The sequence below is a fragment of the Manis javanica genome, chromosome 8, assembly GCF_040802235.1.
Source record: "Manis javanica isolate MJ-LG chromosome 8, MJ_LKY, whole genome shotgun sequence".
Classification (NCBI taxonomy): Eukaryota; Metazoa; Chordata; class Mammalia; order Pholidota; family Manidae; genus Manis; species Manis javanica.
The window spans coordinates 55,472,521-55,489,193 of NC_133163.1; positions in this window are offsets into that span (position 1 = coordinate 55,472,521).

Consider the following 16,673-nt stretch of genomic DNA (forward strand, 5'->3'; position numbering starts at 1 on the left):
CAGGTAGAAGAGCAATTCAGGTTGCAAGAATTGCTTCTATAAATTTTGAAACAATCTTAGCAAGGCAGAGAAATCAATAGGCAAGTGTCTAGAGCATAGAGAGAGAAAGGAAAAGTCTGGTAAGAGGTGAGCATTGCTATATATCATGTAGCATTTTGTAAAACAGAGAAAGTAAACATTTTTGTTCATGTTTCTGTCTGTTTGAATTTTCTAAGAAGTTTAATTAGAAATCTACTGAACAATTTTAAGCAGGGAGCAACCATGATCTAATTCATATGCTTCTTTAGCCACTGTGTGATGAAATTATTTCAGGGTGGAGAGAAAGAAATTAGAGAAACTACATAGGAGGGTATGGCAGTATGCTAAGAATTAGGTGATGATTGTGGGCCCTGGTTTCATAGTGGAGATAACAAGTATAAATTTTCCAGCTTTATTTTAGAGGTAGAGTTAACAGGACATATTGATGAATTAGATATTGTGGTAAGGGATACAAAAGATGTAAAAATGCTTAATTTCATGGCTTGAGCAACTCTGTGGATGCCAGTGCCATTTATTAAAATGTATTTTTATGTGATGCTTCCTAATTGTACTTATGAAAAGCTCTCATTCATTCATCAAACTGGGCAATATCCCTCCCTATTTAAATTTATGATTATCTTCCTAGTACTATAATATGCCTCAAATACCTAAAATATGCCTCAAATATCTATTAATGTATTTATTTTACCATTATGTGCATTCTTTAAAATGTTTTTACTTCAAGGATGAAATCCTCCTGAGGAGAGGAGATTTAAAAAAAATCTCTATCTTCCAGGCTTTACAAGATTTCATGAAACATACTAGAGCTATATTGTACAATATAGAACCTACTAGCCGCATATAAGTAATTCAATTTCAGTTTCAGTTGGTTCAAATTAAGTTCCTTTGTTACATTAGCCAGTTTCAAATGCTCAGTGGTCACATGTGGCTAGTGACTGTTGCATTTGACAGAGCTAATATACAACATTTCCATCATTGTCAGTTGAAGAGTTATGTGAAGTAAATGTTAATGAATGGATGATAAACTGAATTAAAATATAATTATTGTAGCACACCTCTATTTTGTACAAAGTATATAATTACAGGTAAATTATAAGTGTATATTACCTTATTAAGTATGCCTAATTTTGGTCAACCATGTCTCATTTGTTTATTGTAAATGCTGCTATTTACAAATAAGGTATGAGTGTGAAAAACTAAATAGCAATTGTAGAAAGCACATAATTTAAATGTGGGCATATCTATGTGTGTATTTAGTGAATTTTTCTCTGAACTATAATGATAATTGAATTTAAGGTTGCATATACATATAATTAAAGGAAATGGCAAATCTATCAATTTAGAGTGTAGAAAGTCCCATATACGTCCATTTGTCATATTTTATTAATTCTGAAAAATTTAGTTTTTTCAAATGGCATATTTAGTTTATTTACATTTAATGGAATTATTGAAATAGATGACTTTATATCTATGATCTTACTTTTTCTATCAAGCACTTTTGTGTTTCTTTTTTATTTTGTTGTCTGTATTACTCCAATATTGTCTTGTTAGCCTCTTTCTATAAAGTTATTAATTATATAAACTTTTTGTTCTTTTGTAGGTACTCTGGAGATTACTACTACCTTATTTCAGTCCATTACAAAATACTGCTGTTATTACTTCCATGATAATAATAAAAATTCATAAAGATTTGACTCCATTTACTGCCCTCTTATTGCTATTATTATTTTACACATTTTTTTTTTTTTTGCCCAGTACTCATCCTGTTTATCTTTTTGGTAAACTTTATTCTTTCCTACATGGCATTTTTCTGTCCTGTTACAGAAGAAAGAAGAGTAAATACCCCTCCCCTTTCTGAAGGGTGAAAACATTATCTGGCATCTCTTGTTTCTATAGTAGACATGTCAGAAGGCAAAAGTGTAGGTTCAAGAATCTAGAGGAAAAAAAACAAAAGCAACTAGAGATCATGAAAACAGAAACACTATAATCCAAACACTGGAGGTAACTGATATGTGATTTATTTTAATTCTTAATAATATGCTATAGGAAATAGGGAATGAAATGATTAAAATAGAGGAGAATATGGAGCATCTCACCAGATAATTGAAATGTATAATCAAATAAAATTATAGAATGTAAAATATAATATCTGAAGTTAATACTTGTTTAGATAGACGTAGCATGATTGAAAGAGCAGAAGGTGGTATTGGAAAATTGGAAGACAAGTTAATAGCCTAATATCTAAACTGAAGTACAAAAAAATATTTTAAATACAGAAAAGAGCATTAGAAACCTCTGAGATAAGCCAAAATATTACCCATTTATGTAATTGAAGTCTATAAGAGAACAGAGTTCCAGTGCCAATGGTTCCCCTCATTGCAAATAAGCACTGCACAGTTTCAAGACTGGGTATCAGTCCAGGTGTGGTTGAATCTACCTTGGCTCCCTCTTTCCTCCAGGATTAATTAAAGCACTCATCATTTTCATTCCCTCACAGGAATGCTGATAAACTCGTTTCCAGATTTTTGTTTGATGACATATTTGTTGTATAACTTCCTCTAGCTCCTTAGGGAAAAGCAAGAATATGCTTAAGACACCCCAAGACTCTGACAAAAATACTGATGGTGCATTGGTCAAGAATACAAGGAGCACTTCATATGGTATTACCTAAAAATTTCACAAGTTCAGAGCAATAATCACTTGTCAAAGGTTAGGTTGTCATGTAACAGATGCTTTAAAATATTTTCTTTCTATTTTAAGCATTATATAAGTGAAAAATACCAACTGAATTTCTATTAGCTATTTATAACTCAGTTAACTAAAATATTACTAACTATATAAATAATAAAGTAAATGCGAAATTGTTGAGAAGTCAAAGAAAGAAGGCAGTGTGAGAAGTCAAACAGAAACCTCTTCTCAAAACTACATAGAACATGAAAATACAGCAAATGTAACCCTGAAGGAATGACCAGAGGACTGCAGAACAGACTGCCCACATATGGGGAAAAGTGAAGACCTCATAGAAAAGGGTAAAGTAGCAAGCCACAATCCAGGGTGATCCAAGCCCTTCCCCCATCCTAGCTCACAGGAGGGAGGAAGAGAAACAGAGTGGGGAGGGTGTAGAATCCAGGACTACTAAACACCCAGCCATAGAGATCTTCTCCAGGAGCATGAAACCACATTACATGGTACTCTGGAGATTAGAGGGGTTGGAGAGCAAAGATAGACAGAATACTCAGAGAGACTGAGATTCCAGCCACTTGTGGAGAACAGGCACACACAACCAGCTGCTCCAGGAGGAAAGAAAGGCAGGAAATTTGAAAGGCTCCCCAACAGCAAGAGGTATGTTAAAGGGGCAAAGACTGCACAGAGTTTACTGCTCAGTACAAGTGGCAGGTGGACAAAATCGTCCTACTACACTAAGATTAACAGGTTGGGAACTCTCAGGAGTTTCATACCCTACAACCCCCTGGATGGCAATGAAATGCTAAGGGCCCCCATGTGATAGGCTACCTGCTATTCCTTCCTCCCAGCAAGTACTGGCCCTGCCAACTGCTGCCCACACCATTGTACAAGGAGAGCAGGAGGGTGGCTCCACCTATGCCAGCTACAGGGGTGTAACACAGAGGTTCCTCTCTGTGTGGTTGGCCCACTGGATGTGGTAGGAGAGGGAGGCACTACAGCAGGAAGGTAAGAACACTTTCTTCTAGGCAGGCACAGGTTCCACTCACCAGAGACACTCATAGGTACAGGTGCTCTGCAGCTCCAGAGAGTAGAGCATCTGGGCTCTAGAGGGCACCTCCTACACAAATCTATTATCCCATAAGAAACACTAAAAAAAAAAATGAGACAGAAGAATTTTGTCCAAAGAGAATTTCAAGAAAAAACACAACAAAGAGAGCTAGGTGAAATAAATCACCAATCTTATTGATAAAGATTTCAAAAGAAAGCTCATAAGCATGCTCATGTAGCTATAGAAAAATATTCAAGATCTCAGGGAAGACTTCAAGAAATAGAAACATTGAAAAATACAGTATCTGAAATGATACATAAAAAGGAGGGATTAAAAGTAGATTAGATGAGGTAGAGGAGATGGTAAATGAAAAAGAAGTTAGAAAAAAGGAAAACAGCTGAGGCACAGAGAGAAAAGGATCTCTAGGAATGAAAAAATAATGAGAACAGTGCAACAACGCCAAACAGAACAATATTCGCATTATATGGGTACCAAAAGAAGAAGATAGAGAAAAAGGGATAGAAAGTCTCTTTGAAGAAATAATTGCTGAAAACTTCTCCAATCTGGGGATGGAAATAGTCCCTCAGGCCATGGAAGTGCACACTCCCAACACACACAAGGGACCCAAGAAAGACACCAAGACATAATAATTAAAATAGCAAATATCAAGGACAAGGACAGAGTATTAAAAACATCCAAGGAGAGAAGAAAGTTCACTTATAAAGGAAAGCCTATCAGGCTATCATCAGACTTCTCAGCAGAAAACATAAAGGCCAGAAGGTAGTGGCATGATATATCTAATGCAATGAAATAGAAGTGCCTCCAACTAAAAATACATTTCAAGATTATCATTTAAATTTGAAGGATGGATTAAACAATTTCCAGGAAAGCAAAACTTTAGAGAATGTTCCATCTACGAACCATCTCTACAGTGTGTCTTAAAGGGACTGCTTTAGATGGAAGTGCTCCTCAGGCTAAATTACTGTCACTAGAGAAAATAAAACCACAGCAAAGGAAGTAGACCAATTAATTACTAACCAAATGCAAAATTAAATCAACTGCTCACAAATGTAGTCAAAGGATACACAGAATATAGAATATGATACCTAATATATAAAGAATAGGGGAGAAAGAAAAAAAAGAAGGGAAAACAGAACCTTTAGAATGTGTTTGAAGTAGCATAATAAACAAGTTAAGACGGACTGTTAGATAGCAAGGAAGCTATCCTTGAACCTTTGGTAACCAAAAATCTAAAGACTACAGCGGCAATAAGTACATATTTATTGATAATCGCCATACATGTAAATGGAAAATTCATTAATCAAAAGACATGAGTTACAGAACTGATAAACAAGACCCATCTTTATGCTGCCTAAAAGAGACTCAAATCAAACCCAAGGACATAGACTAAAAGTGAAGGGATAAAGAAAGGGGTCAGGTCAACTACAGGATATAACCATTATAAATATCTATGCACCCTATGAAGCAAAGATATAAAATTAGAAACAAATTATGAAAAGAAAACAAAAAAGACCACAAACACATGGAGGCTTAAGAACATTCCCTTAAATGATCAATGGGTCAATAACCAAATTAAAATAGAGTTCAGGCAATATACAGAGACAAATGAAAACAACAACTCAATAGCCCAAAACGTGTGGGATGCAGCAAAGGCAGGTTTAAGAGAAAAGTATATTGCAATACAGGTTTACCTCAAATAAGGAGAACAATCCCAAATGAGCAGTCTAGAGTAACAATTAATGAAATTAGAAAAAGAATAACAAATGAGGCAAAAGTCAGTAGAAGGGACATAATAAAGGTAAGTGCAGATATAAATAAAATTAAGTATAGTAAAAAAATATAACAATGAAACCACAACCTTATCTTTGAGAAAAAATATAGATAAAGCCCTAGTCAGATTTTCAAGGAAAAAAGAGAATATGAACACATAAAAGTCTGAAATGAGAAAGGAAAAATCAGTGTGGACACAATGGAAATACAAAGAATTATTAAACAATACTATGAAAAATTTTATTCCAGCAAATTTGATAACTTAGAAGAAATGGACAACTTTCTAGAAAAAAATACAATCTTCCAAGAATGACCCAGGAAGAAACAAAATCTATGCAGACCAATTACCAGCAAACAAATGGATTTGGTAATCGAAAACTACCTAAGAAACAAAGTCCTGGACTAGATGGCTTCACTGCTGAGTTTTATCAAACATTTAGATACCCAGAACCCATTCTCCTTAAAGTTTTCCAAAAAATAGAAGAGGAGGGAATACTTTCAAGCTAATTCTATGAAGCCAGCATCACTCTAGTACCAAAACCAGAAAGACACCACAAAAAAATAAAATTACAGACCAATATCCCTACTGAAAATAAATGCAAAAATAATAAAATATTAGCAAAACAAATTCAAAAATACATCCAAAATATCATCCATTATGATCAAGTAGGATTTATTCCATGGATGCAAGGATGGTACCATATTAAAAAATTCATCATCATACACCACATCCACAAAAAGGACAAAAATCAAATGATCATCTCAGTAGATGCTGAAAAAACATTTGACAAAATTCAACATCCATTCATGATGAAACCTCTCAATAAAATGGGTATAGAGTGTACATACCTAAACATTATAATAACCATTGATGACAAACACACAGCCTATATCATAATTAATACTGAAAAACTGAAAGTTTTTCTTCTAAGATTAGGAACAAGACAAGGATGCCCACTCTCACCACTTTTATTCAACATAGTACTATATGTCCTAGTCATGGTAATCAGACAAAGCAAAGAAATAAAGGCATCCATACTGGTAAGGAAGAAGTTAAACTGCAACTGTTTGAAGATATGTCATTGAACATAAAATACCCTGAAGAAGCCACCAAAAAGCTACTAGAACTAATAACTGAATTTAAAAAGTTTGCAGTATACAAAATTAATAGACAGAAATCTATTGCATTCCTATATACCAATGATTAAATAACAGAAACAGAAATTAGGAGAACAAGTCCATTTAAAATTTCAACAAAAACTAAAATACCTAGGATTAAACCTAACCAAGGAGGTGAAAGAACTATCTAGAAGACATTCATGAGAGAAATTAAAGAAGACACCAAAAAAATTGAAATGCATCCCATGTTCCTGGATAGGAAGAATTAATACTGCCAAAATGGCTATCCTGCCTAAAACAATAACAGATTCAGTGCAATCCCTGTCAAACTACCAACAGCATTCTCCAAGAAACTAAAATAAATAGTTCTAAAGTTTATATTGAATCACAAACAGCCCGAATAGCCAAGGCAATCCTGAGAAGGAAGAATAAAGCTGGTGGAATTATGCTCCCCAACTTCAAGCTCTACTACAAAGTCACAGTAATCATGACAATTTGGTACTGGCACAAGAACAGAGCCATAGATCAATGGAGCAGAATAGAGAGCCCAGATATAACCCACCTGTATATAGCCAAGTAATATATGATAAAGGAGCCATGGATATATAATGGAGTAGTGACAGCCATTTGAACATATAGTGTTGAGAGAACTGCACAGCTACATGTGAGAGAATTAAACTGGATTATTTTCTGACTCCATACAAAAGAGTAAACTTCAAGTGGATCAAATACTTGAAAGTATGTCTTGAAACCATAAAACTCATAGAAGAAAACCAGGGCAAAATTTCCTGAATATAAACATTAGCAACTTTTCCTGAACACAACTTCATGGGCAAGGGACACAAAATTAAAAAATGAACAAATGGGACTACATCAAACTAAAAAGCTTCTGTACAGCAAAGACACATCAGCAGAACAAAATGTCATCTTATGGTATTGGAGACTGTATTTTTAAATGACTTACCCTAGAAGAGGTTATCATGAAAAATATGTAAAGAACTCAGACACCTCAACACCCCAAAACAACCTGATTTAAAAATGGGCATAGTATATGAACAGAAATTTCTCCAAAGAAGAAATTCAGATGGCCAAAAGCCACTTGAAAAGATGCTCCACATCCCTAATCATCAGGGAAATGCAAAATAAAACAACGAGATATCACCTCACACTAATTAGGATGGCCAACATCCAAAATACAAGGAACAACAAATGTTGGTGAGTGTGTGGAGAAAGGGGAACCCTCCTACACTTCGCTGGGAATGTAAATTTGTTCAAGCATTGTGGAAAGCAATATAGAGGTTTCTCAAAAAACTAAAAATAGAAATACCATTTGACCCAGGAGTTCCACTCCTACGAATTTACCCAAAGAAAACAAGATCTCATATTCAAAAAGACATATGTACTCTTTTGTTTATCACAGCACTATTTACAATAGCCAAGATATGGAAGGGACCTAAGTATCCATCAGTAGATGAATGGATAAAAAATATGTGGTACAGAGGCAGAGCCAAGATGGTGGTGTGAGTAGGACAGTGGGAATCTCCTCCCAAAAACATATATTTTTGAAAATACAACAAATACAACTATCCCTGAAAGAGAGACCAGAAGACACAGGACAACAGCCAGACTACATCCACACCTGCGAGAACCCAGCACCTGGTGAAAGGGGTAAGATACAAGCCGCAGCCCAGCAGGACCCGAGGCCCCTCACCCCAGCTCCTGGCAGGAGGAGAGGAGTTGAAGTGGGGAGGGAGAGGGAGCCCAGGACAGCTAAACACCCAGCCCTGGCCATCCACACCAGAGCGCAGACACACAGTGCATGCATGGGGTGCTGGAAACTAGGGAAGCAGGACAGTAAGACCTGTGAGCAGGTACCACAGCTGGTGCCCCTGGAACAAAGAGAAGCGAGTGCTTTTGAAAGTCTTAAAGGGACAGGGAACACACAGCTGGACAGAAGCATCCTGGGTCACAGTTCAGAAGCTGGAAATTCCAGTGAACACTGGGCACACTAACCCCATGGGAAACAGCTCTGAAAACCCTCACAGAAGTAAACAGCCAAACAGCCCCCTGTCCATTACCCCTCTGGGACCCCGCCATATCAGAGCAGCAGCCTGAGGCTGGCCACACCTACAGCAAGGGAGCTTCCTCCATACTGGCTGGGCAAGATACAGAGACCCAGTCTACATGCAGTTGCTCAACACAAGCCACTAGGGGTCGCAGTTGTACCAGCAAAGAAAGGCCAGGAGCAAGTGGAAAGAGTCTTGACTCTCCCAGCTGACAGAGGAGTCAATAGCATACCACTGCACCTATCAACAGGAAAAGGCAAAAAAATTTGATCCGGACAAGACTAACCCAGACAGCTTCGGCATCTGCTACATCTTCCCCAGAGAAGGAACCTGGGGAGATATATTTAACCAATCTTCCTGAAAAAGAATTCAAACCAAAAGTCATAACCATGCTTATGGACCTGCAGAGAAATATGCAAGAACTAAGGAAGGAGAATACAGAAATAAAACAATCTCTGGAAGGACTTCAAAACAGAATGCATGAGATGCAAGAGACCATTAATGGACTAGAAAACAGAGAACAGGAACGCAGAGAAGCTGATGCAGAGAGAGATAAAAGGATCTCCAGGAATGAAAGAATATTAAGAGAACTGTGTGACCAATCGAAACGGAACAATATCCGCATTATAGGGATACCAGAAGAAAAAGAGAGAAAAAGGGATAGAAAGTATCTTTGAAGAAATAATTGCTAAAAACTTCCCCAAACTAGGGGAGGAAATGGCCTCTGAGACCACAGAGGTACACAGAACTCCCATAACAAGGTATCCAAGGAGGGCAACACCAAGACACATAATAATTAAAATGGCAAAGATTAAAGACAGGACAGAGTACTAAAGACAGCCAGAGAGAAAAAAAAGGTCACCTACAAAGGAAATCCCATCTGGCTATCATCAGAATTCTCAACAGAAACCTTACAGGCCAGAAGAGAATGGCATGATATACTTAATAAAATGAAACAGAAAGGCCTCGAACCAAGAATACTGTATCCAGCACAATTATCATTTAAATATGAAGGAGGGATTAAAACAATTCCCAGACAAGTAAAGTTAAGGGAATTTGCCTCCCACAAACCACCTCTTCAGGGCATCTTACAGGGACTTCTCTAGATGGGAGCACTCCTAAAAAGAGCACAGAACAAAACACCCAACATATGAAGGAGGGAGGAGGAGGAATAAGAAGGGAGAGAAATAAAGAATCATCAGACCGTGTTTATAATAGCTCAATAAGTGAGTTAACTTAGAAAGTAAGATAGTAAAGAAGCTAAACTTGAACCTTTGGTAACCACAAAGTTAAAGCCTGCAATGGCAATAAGTACATACCTTTCAATAATCACCCTAAATGTAAATGGACTGAATGCACCAATCAAAACACACAGAGTAGTAGAATGGATAAAAAAGCAAGACCCATCCATATGCTGCATATAAGAGACTCACCTCAAACCCAAAGACATGCACAGACTTAAAGTCAAGGGATGGAAAAAGATATTTCATACAAACAGCAGAGAGAAAAAAGCAGGTGTTGCAATACTACAGACAAAATAGACTTCAAAATAAAGAAAGTAACAAAACATAAAGAAGGACATTATATAATGATAAAAGGCTCAGTCCAACAAGAGGATGTAACCATTACAAATATATATGCACCCAATACAGGAGCACCAACATATGTGAAACAAATACTAACATAATTAAAGGAGGAAATAAAATGCAATGCATTCATTTTGGGAGACTTCAACACACCACTTACTCCAAAGGACAGATCCAACAGACAGAAAATAAGTAAGGACACAGAGACACTGAACAATACAGTAGAACAGATGGACCTAATAGACATCTACAGAACTTTACATCCAAAAGCAACAGGATAAACTTTCTTCTCAAGTGCACGTGGAACATTTGCCAGAATAGACCACATATTAGGCCACAAAAACAGCCTCAGTAAATTCCAAAAGATTGAAATTCTATCAACCAACTTTTCAGACCACAAAGGCATAAACTAGAAATAAATTGTACAAAGAAAGCAAAAAGGCTCACAAACACATGGAAGCTTAACAACATGCTCCTAAATACTCAATGGATCAATGAACAAATTAAAATGGAGATCCAGCAATATATGGATACAAACGACAACAACAACACAAAGCCCCAACTTCTGTGGGACGCAGCAGAAGCAGTCTTAAGAGGAAAGTATACAGCAATCCAGGCATACTTAAAGAAGGAAGAACAGTCCCAAATGAATGGTCTAATGTCACAATTATCGAAATTGGAAAAAGAAGAACAAATGAGGCCTAAGGTCAGCAGAAGGAGGGACATAATAAAGATTAGAGAAGAAATAAATAAAAGTGAGTACAATAAAACAATAGCAAAAAGCAATGAAACCAAGAGCTGATTCTTCAAGAATATAAACAAAATAGATAAACCTCTGGCCAGACTTATTATGAGGAAAAGAGAGTCAACACACATCAACAGAATCAGAAATGAGAAAGGAAAAATCATGATGGATCTTACAGAAATACAAAGAATTATTAGAGACTACTATGAAAACCTATATGTTAAGAAGCTGGGAAACCTAGGACAAATGGACAACTTCCTGGAAAAATACAACCTTCCAAGACTTACCTAGAAAGAAACAGAAAATCTAAACAAATCAATTACCAGCAACTGAATTGGTAATCAAAAAACTTCCAAAGAACAAAACCCCCAGGCCAGATGGATTTACCTCAGTATTTTATCAGACATGCAGAGAAGACATAATACCCATTCTCCTTAAAGTTTTCCAAAAAAGAGAAGAGGAGGGAATACTCCCAAACTCATTCTATGAAGCCAACATCACCCTAATACCAAAACCAGGCAAAGACCCCACCAAAAAAAAAAATTACAGATCAATATCCCTGATGAACGTAGATACAAAAATACTCAATAAAATACTAGCAAACCAAATTCAAAAATACATGGAAAGGATCATACACCATGACCAAAGGATGCAAGGATGTTACAACATTCAAAAATCCATCAATGTCATCCACCACATAAACAAAAAGAGAGACAAAAACTATATGATCATCTCCATAGATGCTGAAAAAGCATTTGACAAAATTCAACATCCATTCATGATAAAAACTCTCAACAAAATGGGTATAGAGGGCAAGTACCTCAACATAATAAAGGCCATATATGAAAAACCCATAGCCAACATCATGCTGAATTGCGAGAACCTGAAAGCTTTTCGTCTGAGATCAGGAGGACAGGGATGCCCACTCTCCCCACTGTTATTCAACATAGGACTGGAGGTCCTAGCCACGGCAATTAGACAAAATAAAGAAATACAAGGAATCCGGATTGGTAAAGAAGAAGTTAAACTGTCACTATTTGCAGATGACATGATATAGTACATAAAAAACCCTAAAGACTTCACTCCGAAACTACTAGAGCTAATATCAGAATTCAGCAAAGTTACAGGATACAAAATTAACACACAGAAATCTGTGGCTTTCCTATACACTGACAATAAACTAATAGAAAGAGAAATCAGGAAGATAACTCCATTCACAATAGCATCAAAAAGAATAAAATACTTAGGAATAAACCTAACCAAGGAAGTGAAAGACCTATAACCTGAAAACTATAAGACACTCTCTTAAGAGAAATTAAAGAAGTCACTAACAAATGGAAACTCATCCCATGCTCCTGGCTAGGAAGAATTAATATCGTCAAAATGGCCATCCTGCCCAAAGCAATATACAGATTCGATGCAATCCCTATAAAACTACCAACAGCATTCTTCAATGAACTGGAACAAATAGTTCAAAAATTCATATGGAAACACCAAAGACCCCGAATAGCTAAAGCAATCCTGATAAGGAAGAATAAAATGGGGAGGATCTCACTCCCCAACTTCAAGCTCTATTACAAAGCTGCAGTAATCAAGACAATTTGGTACTGGCACAAGAACAGAGCCACCGGCCAATGGAACAGAATAGAGACTCCAAACATTAACCCAACCATATATGGTCAACTAATATTTGATAAAGGAGCCATGGACACTCAATGGGGAATGACAGTCTACTCTATTCAACAGATGGTGCTGGCAAAACTGGACAGCTACATGTAAGAGAATGAAACTGGACCACTGTCTAACCCCGCACACAAAAGTAAATTCGAAATGGATCAAAGACCTGAATGTAAGTCATGAAACCATAAATTCTTAGAAAAAAACATAGGCAAAAATCTCTTAGACATAAACATGAGCGACCTCTTCTTGAACATGTCTGCCCGATCAAGGGAAACAAAAGTAAAAATGAACAAATGGAGTATATCAAGCTGAAAAGCTTCTGTACAGCAAAGGACACCATTAATAGAACAAAGAGGTATGGGAGAATATATTCATAAATGACAGATCCGATAAAGCGTCGACATCCGAATTATTTAAAGAGCTCATGCACCTCAACAAAAAAAAAGCAAACAATCCAATTAAAAAATGGGCAGAGGAGCTGAATACACAGTTCTCTAAAGAAGAAATTCAGATGGCCAACAGACACATGAAAAGATGCTCCACATCGCTTTTCATCAGAGAAAGGCAAATTAAAACCACAATGAGATACCATCTCACACCAGTAAGGATGGCTGCCATCCAAAAGACAAACAACAACAAATGTTGGTGAGGTTGTGGAGAAAGGGGAACTCTCCTACACTGCTGGTGGGAATGTAAATGAGTTCAACCATTGTGGAAAGCAATATGGAGGTTCATCAAAATGCTCAAAACAGACCTACCATTTGACCCAGGAATTCCACTCCTAGGAATTTACCCTAAGAACGCAGCAATCAAGTTTGAGTAAGACAGATGCACCCCTATGTTTATCGCAGTACTATTTACAATAGCCAAGAATTGGAAGCAACCTAAATGTCTATCAGTAGTTGAATGGATAAAGAAGATGTGGTACATATACACAATGGAATACTACTCAGCCATAAGAAGAGGGCAAATCCTACCATTTTCAGCAACATGGATGGAGCTGGAGGGTATTATGCTCAGTGAAATAAGCTAAGTGGAGAAAGACAAGTACCAAATGATTTCACTCATATGTGAAGTATAAGAACAAAAGAAAACTGAAGGAACAAAACAGCAGCTGAAGCACAGAACCCAAGAATGGACTAACAGGTACCAAAGGGAAAGGGACTGGGGAGGATGGGTGGGTAGGGAGGTATTAGGGTGGGAAAAAGGAAAGGGGGCATAAAGATTAACATGTGTAGTGTGGGGGGTGGGTATGGGGAGGGCTGTGTAACACAGAGGAGAGAAGTAGTGATTTTACAGCATCTTACTATGTTGATGGATAGTGACTGTGAACGGGTATGTTGTGGGCACTTGGTGAAGGGGGGAACCTAGTAAACATAATGTCCTTCATGTAATTGTAGATATAATGATACCAAAATAAAATTAATAAAAATAAAGAATATGTGGTACATATACATATTGGAATATTATTCAGCTATTAGAAGTAAACAAATCCTACCATTTGATAGAATATAGCTAGTGCTAGAGGATTTTATGCTTAGTGAAATAAAGCATATGGAGAAAGTCAAATACCAAGTGATTTTACTCATTTGTGGAGTCTAATAATAAGCAAACTGAAGGAACAAAACAGCAGCAGACTCATAGACTCCAAGAAGGACTAGCAGTTACCAAAAGGACATATTTGGGAAGGGAGGGTGGAGAGGGAGGGTGCTGTATAATTAGCAATCATAGCATCGTTACGTCACAGGGAAGGCAGTACGGCATGGAGAAGACAAGTAGTAACTCTTGACAACATACCATGCTGATAGTGACTGTCACTGGTGTGGGGGGATGCTCTTGATTATATGACTGAATGTTGAAACCACAATGTTGTTCATATGAAACCTTCATAATATTGTTTATCAATGACATCCACATTAAAAAATATATATATATATATGTGTGTGTGTGTATTTGTATATGTGTATATATGTGTGTGTGTATATATATGTTTAAATGTTTCTACTGTTCATTTTGTGCATAATAATGAAAATCACATTGGCTTAAAACTCAATTTTTTTGATGTCAGTAGCTAACGTTTAGAGTTCAGGTCAATAATTTAATTTTTTTTACAAAAGCACACGGAGTCCTGAAGTGTCATGATGATGGGTCTTATCATGGCTTTATCCTCATAATCCAAGCCTTTGAAATCATTTAAGGAATTCTCTTATCTTTTTATTAATTCTACAGATAATCAAAAATTATTTTAAAAACTTTGTGTACTCCACATGAGCTTATTTTCCATTTCTTGATATTGGTCTTGAGGTATGTTCAAAACAGGTCTTTTAGGCAGCCATTTGAGATAAAAGCCAGAAAACTCAGTTGCCCCTTTTCATATCTTGAAATTATTTCTTAATCGTAGATTCCTGAATGCTTTTTTGAAAGGGATAGTGAAGACTGGATAGCCACATTTCTTTTACAAATTTACTGATTTTTTTCAAATGTACTTCCTTCGAGATGCATGCTCTTCAAACTTTGCTTCTTTGTAAAGAATGCCTATAAAAATCTCATTTGATGAAAATGATAGACAATTCTGATTCCTTCAGATATTGTAATTCTCAAGGGTTAAAAATTCACGTTGCTTCATACAAAGCAGTAGGGAATAATGCTGAAGACCATGAAGACTGGAAGTTGGCCTATAATACAACCCCTGCACTCCACCTATTGATTGTGTGACTTTGGGCACATTTCGTTTCTGCCCCATGTTTTAGTTTCTCTAAACAGACATAACAATAGTAACTTATTTTATTGATTTATTGAGAGAAATAATTTATGTTTAAAAATCTCTTAGAATATTACTTACCACAATAAATACTCAATAAATGATAGTTGTTTTCTTTATATGGTGCATACTTGAAAAGCTGCTGACTGAATACCAGCAGTGCTTCTCCGTAAATATATATTTTCATGTGTGTGTGTGTGTGTAATCACCATCATCATATTTACCCTTTATGACATTGTGTAGGCATAGGAAGCTCAAGTAACTTACTTGTCATACTTCTTGAAATAACCTATCCTTAAGACCAGTGCTCAAAACTGCTTCACTGCCTAGGCAATGCAAAGGTCAGTTTATTCAGAAAGACAGTTGAAGTAATTAAATGGAAAACTTTTACTTAAGTATTAAATGTATGTCTTTTTTTTTGTTTTTTTTTTTTGTTTTTTTTTGTTTTCTTTTTTAAAAATTTTTATTGAAGGGTAGTTGACACACAGTATTACATTAGTTTCAGGTGTACAACACAGTGATTTAACATTTATATACATGATAATTCTAGGTACCAGCTATCACCATACCAAGTTGTTACAATATTTTGACTATATTCCTTATGCTATACATTACATCCCGGTTACTTATTTATTTTACAATTGAAAGTGTGTACTTTTATTTTGTGAGGGCATCTCTCATATTTATTGATCAAATGGTTGTTAACCACAATAAAATTCTGTATAGGGGGTCAATGCTCAATGCACAATCATTAATCCACCCCAAGCCTAATTTTCATCAGTCTCCAATCTTCTGAAGCATAACGAACAAGTTCTTACATGGGAAACAAATTCTTACATAGTGAATAAATTACATGGTGAACATTACAAGGGCAGTCATCACAGAGGCTTTTGGTTTTGATCATGCATTATGAACTATAAACAGTCAGTTCAAATAAGAATATTTATTTGATTTTTATACTTGATTTATATGTGGATATCACATTTCTCTCCTTATTATTATTATTTTTAATAAAATGCTGAAGTAGTAGGTAGATACAAGATAAAGGTAGAAAACATAGTTTAGTGTTGTAAGAGAGCAAATGTAGATGATCAGGTGTGTGCCTGTAGACTATGTGTTAATCCAAACTAGACATGGGCAATAAAATATCCAC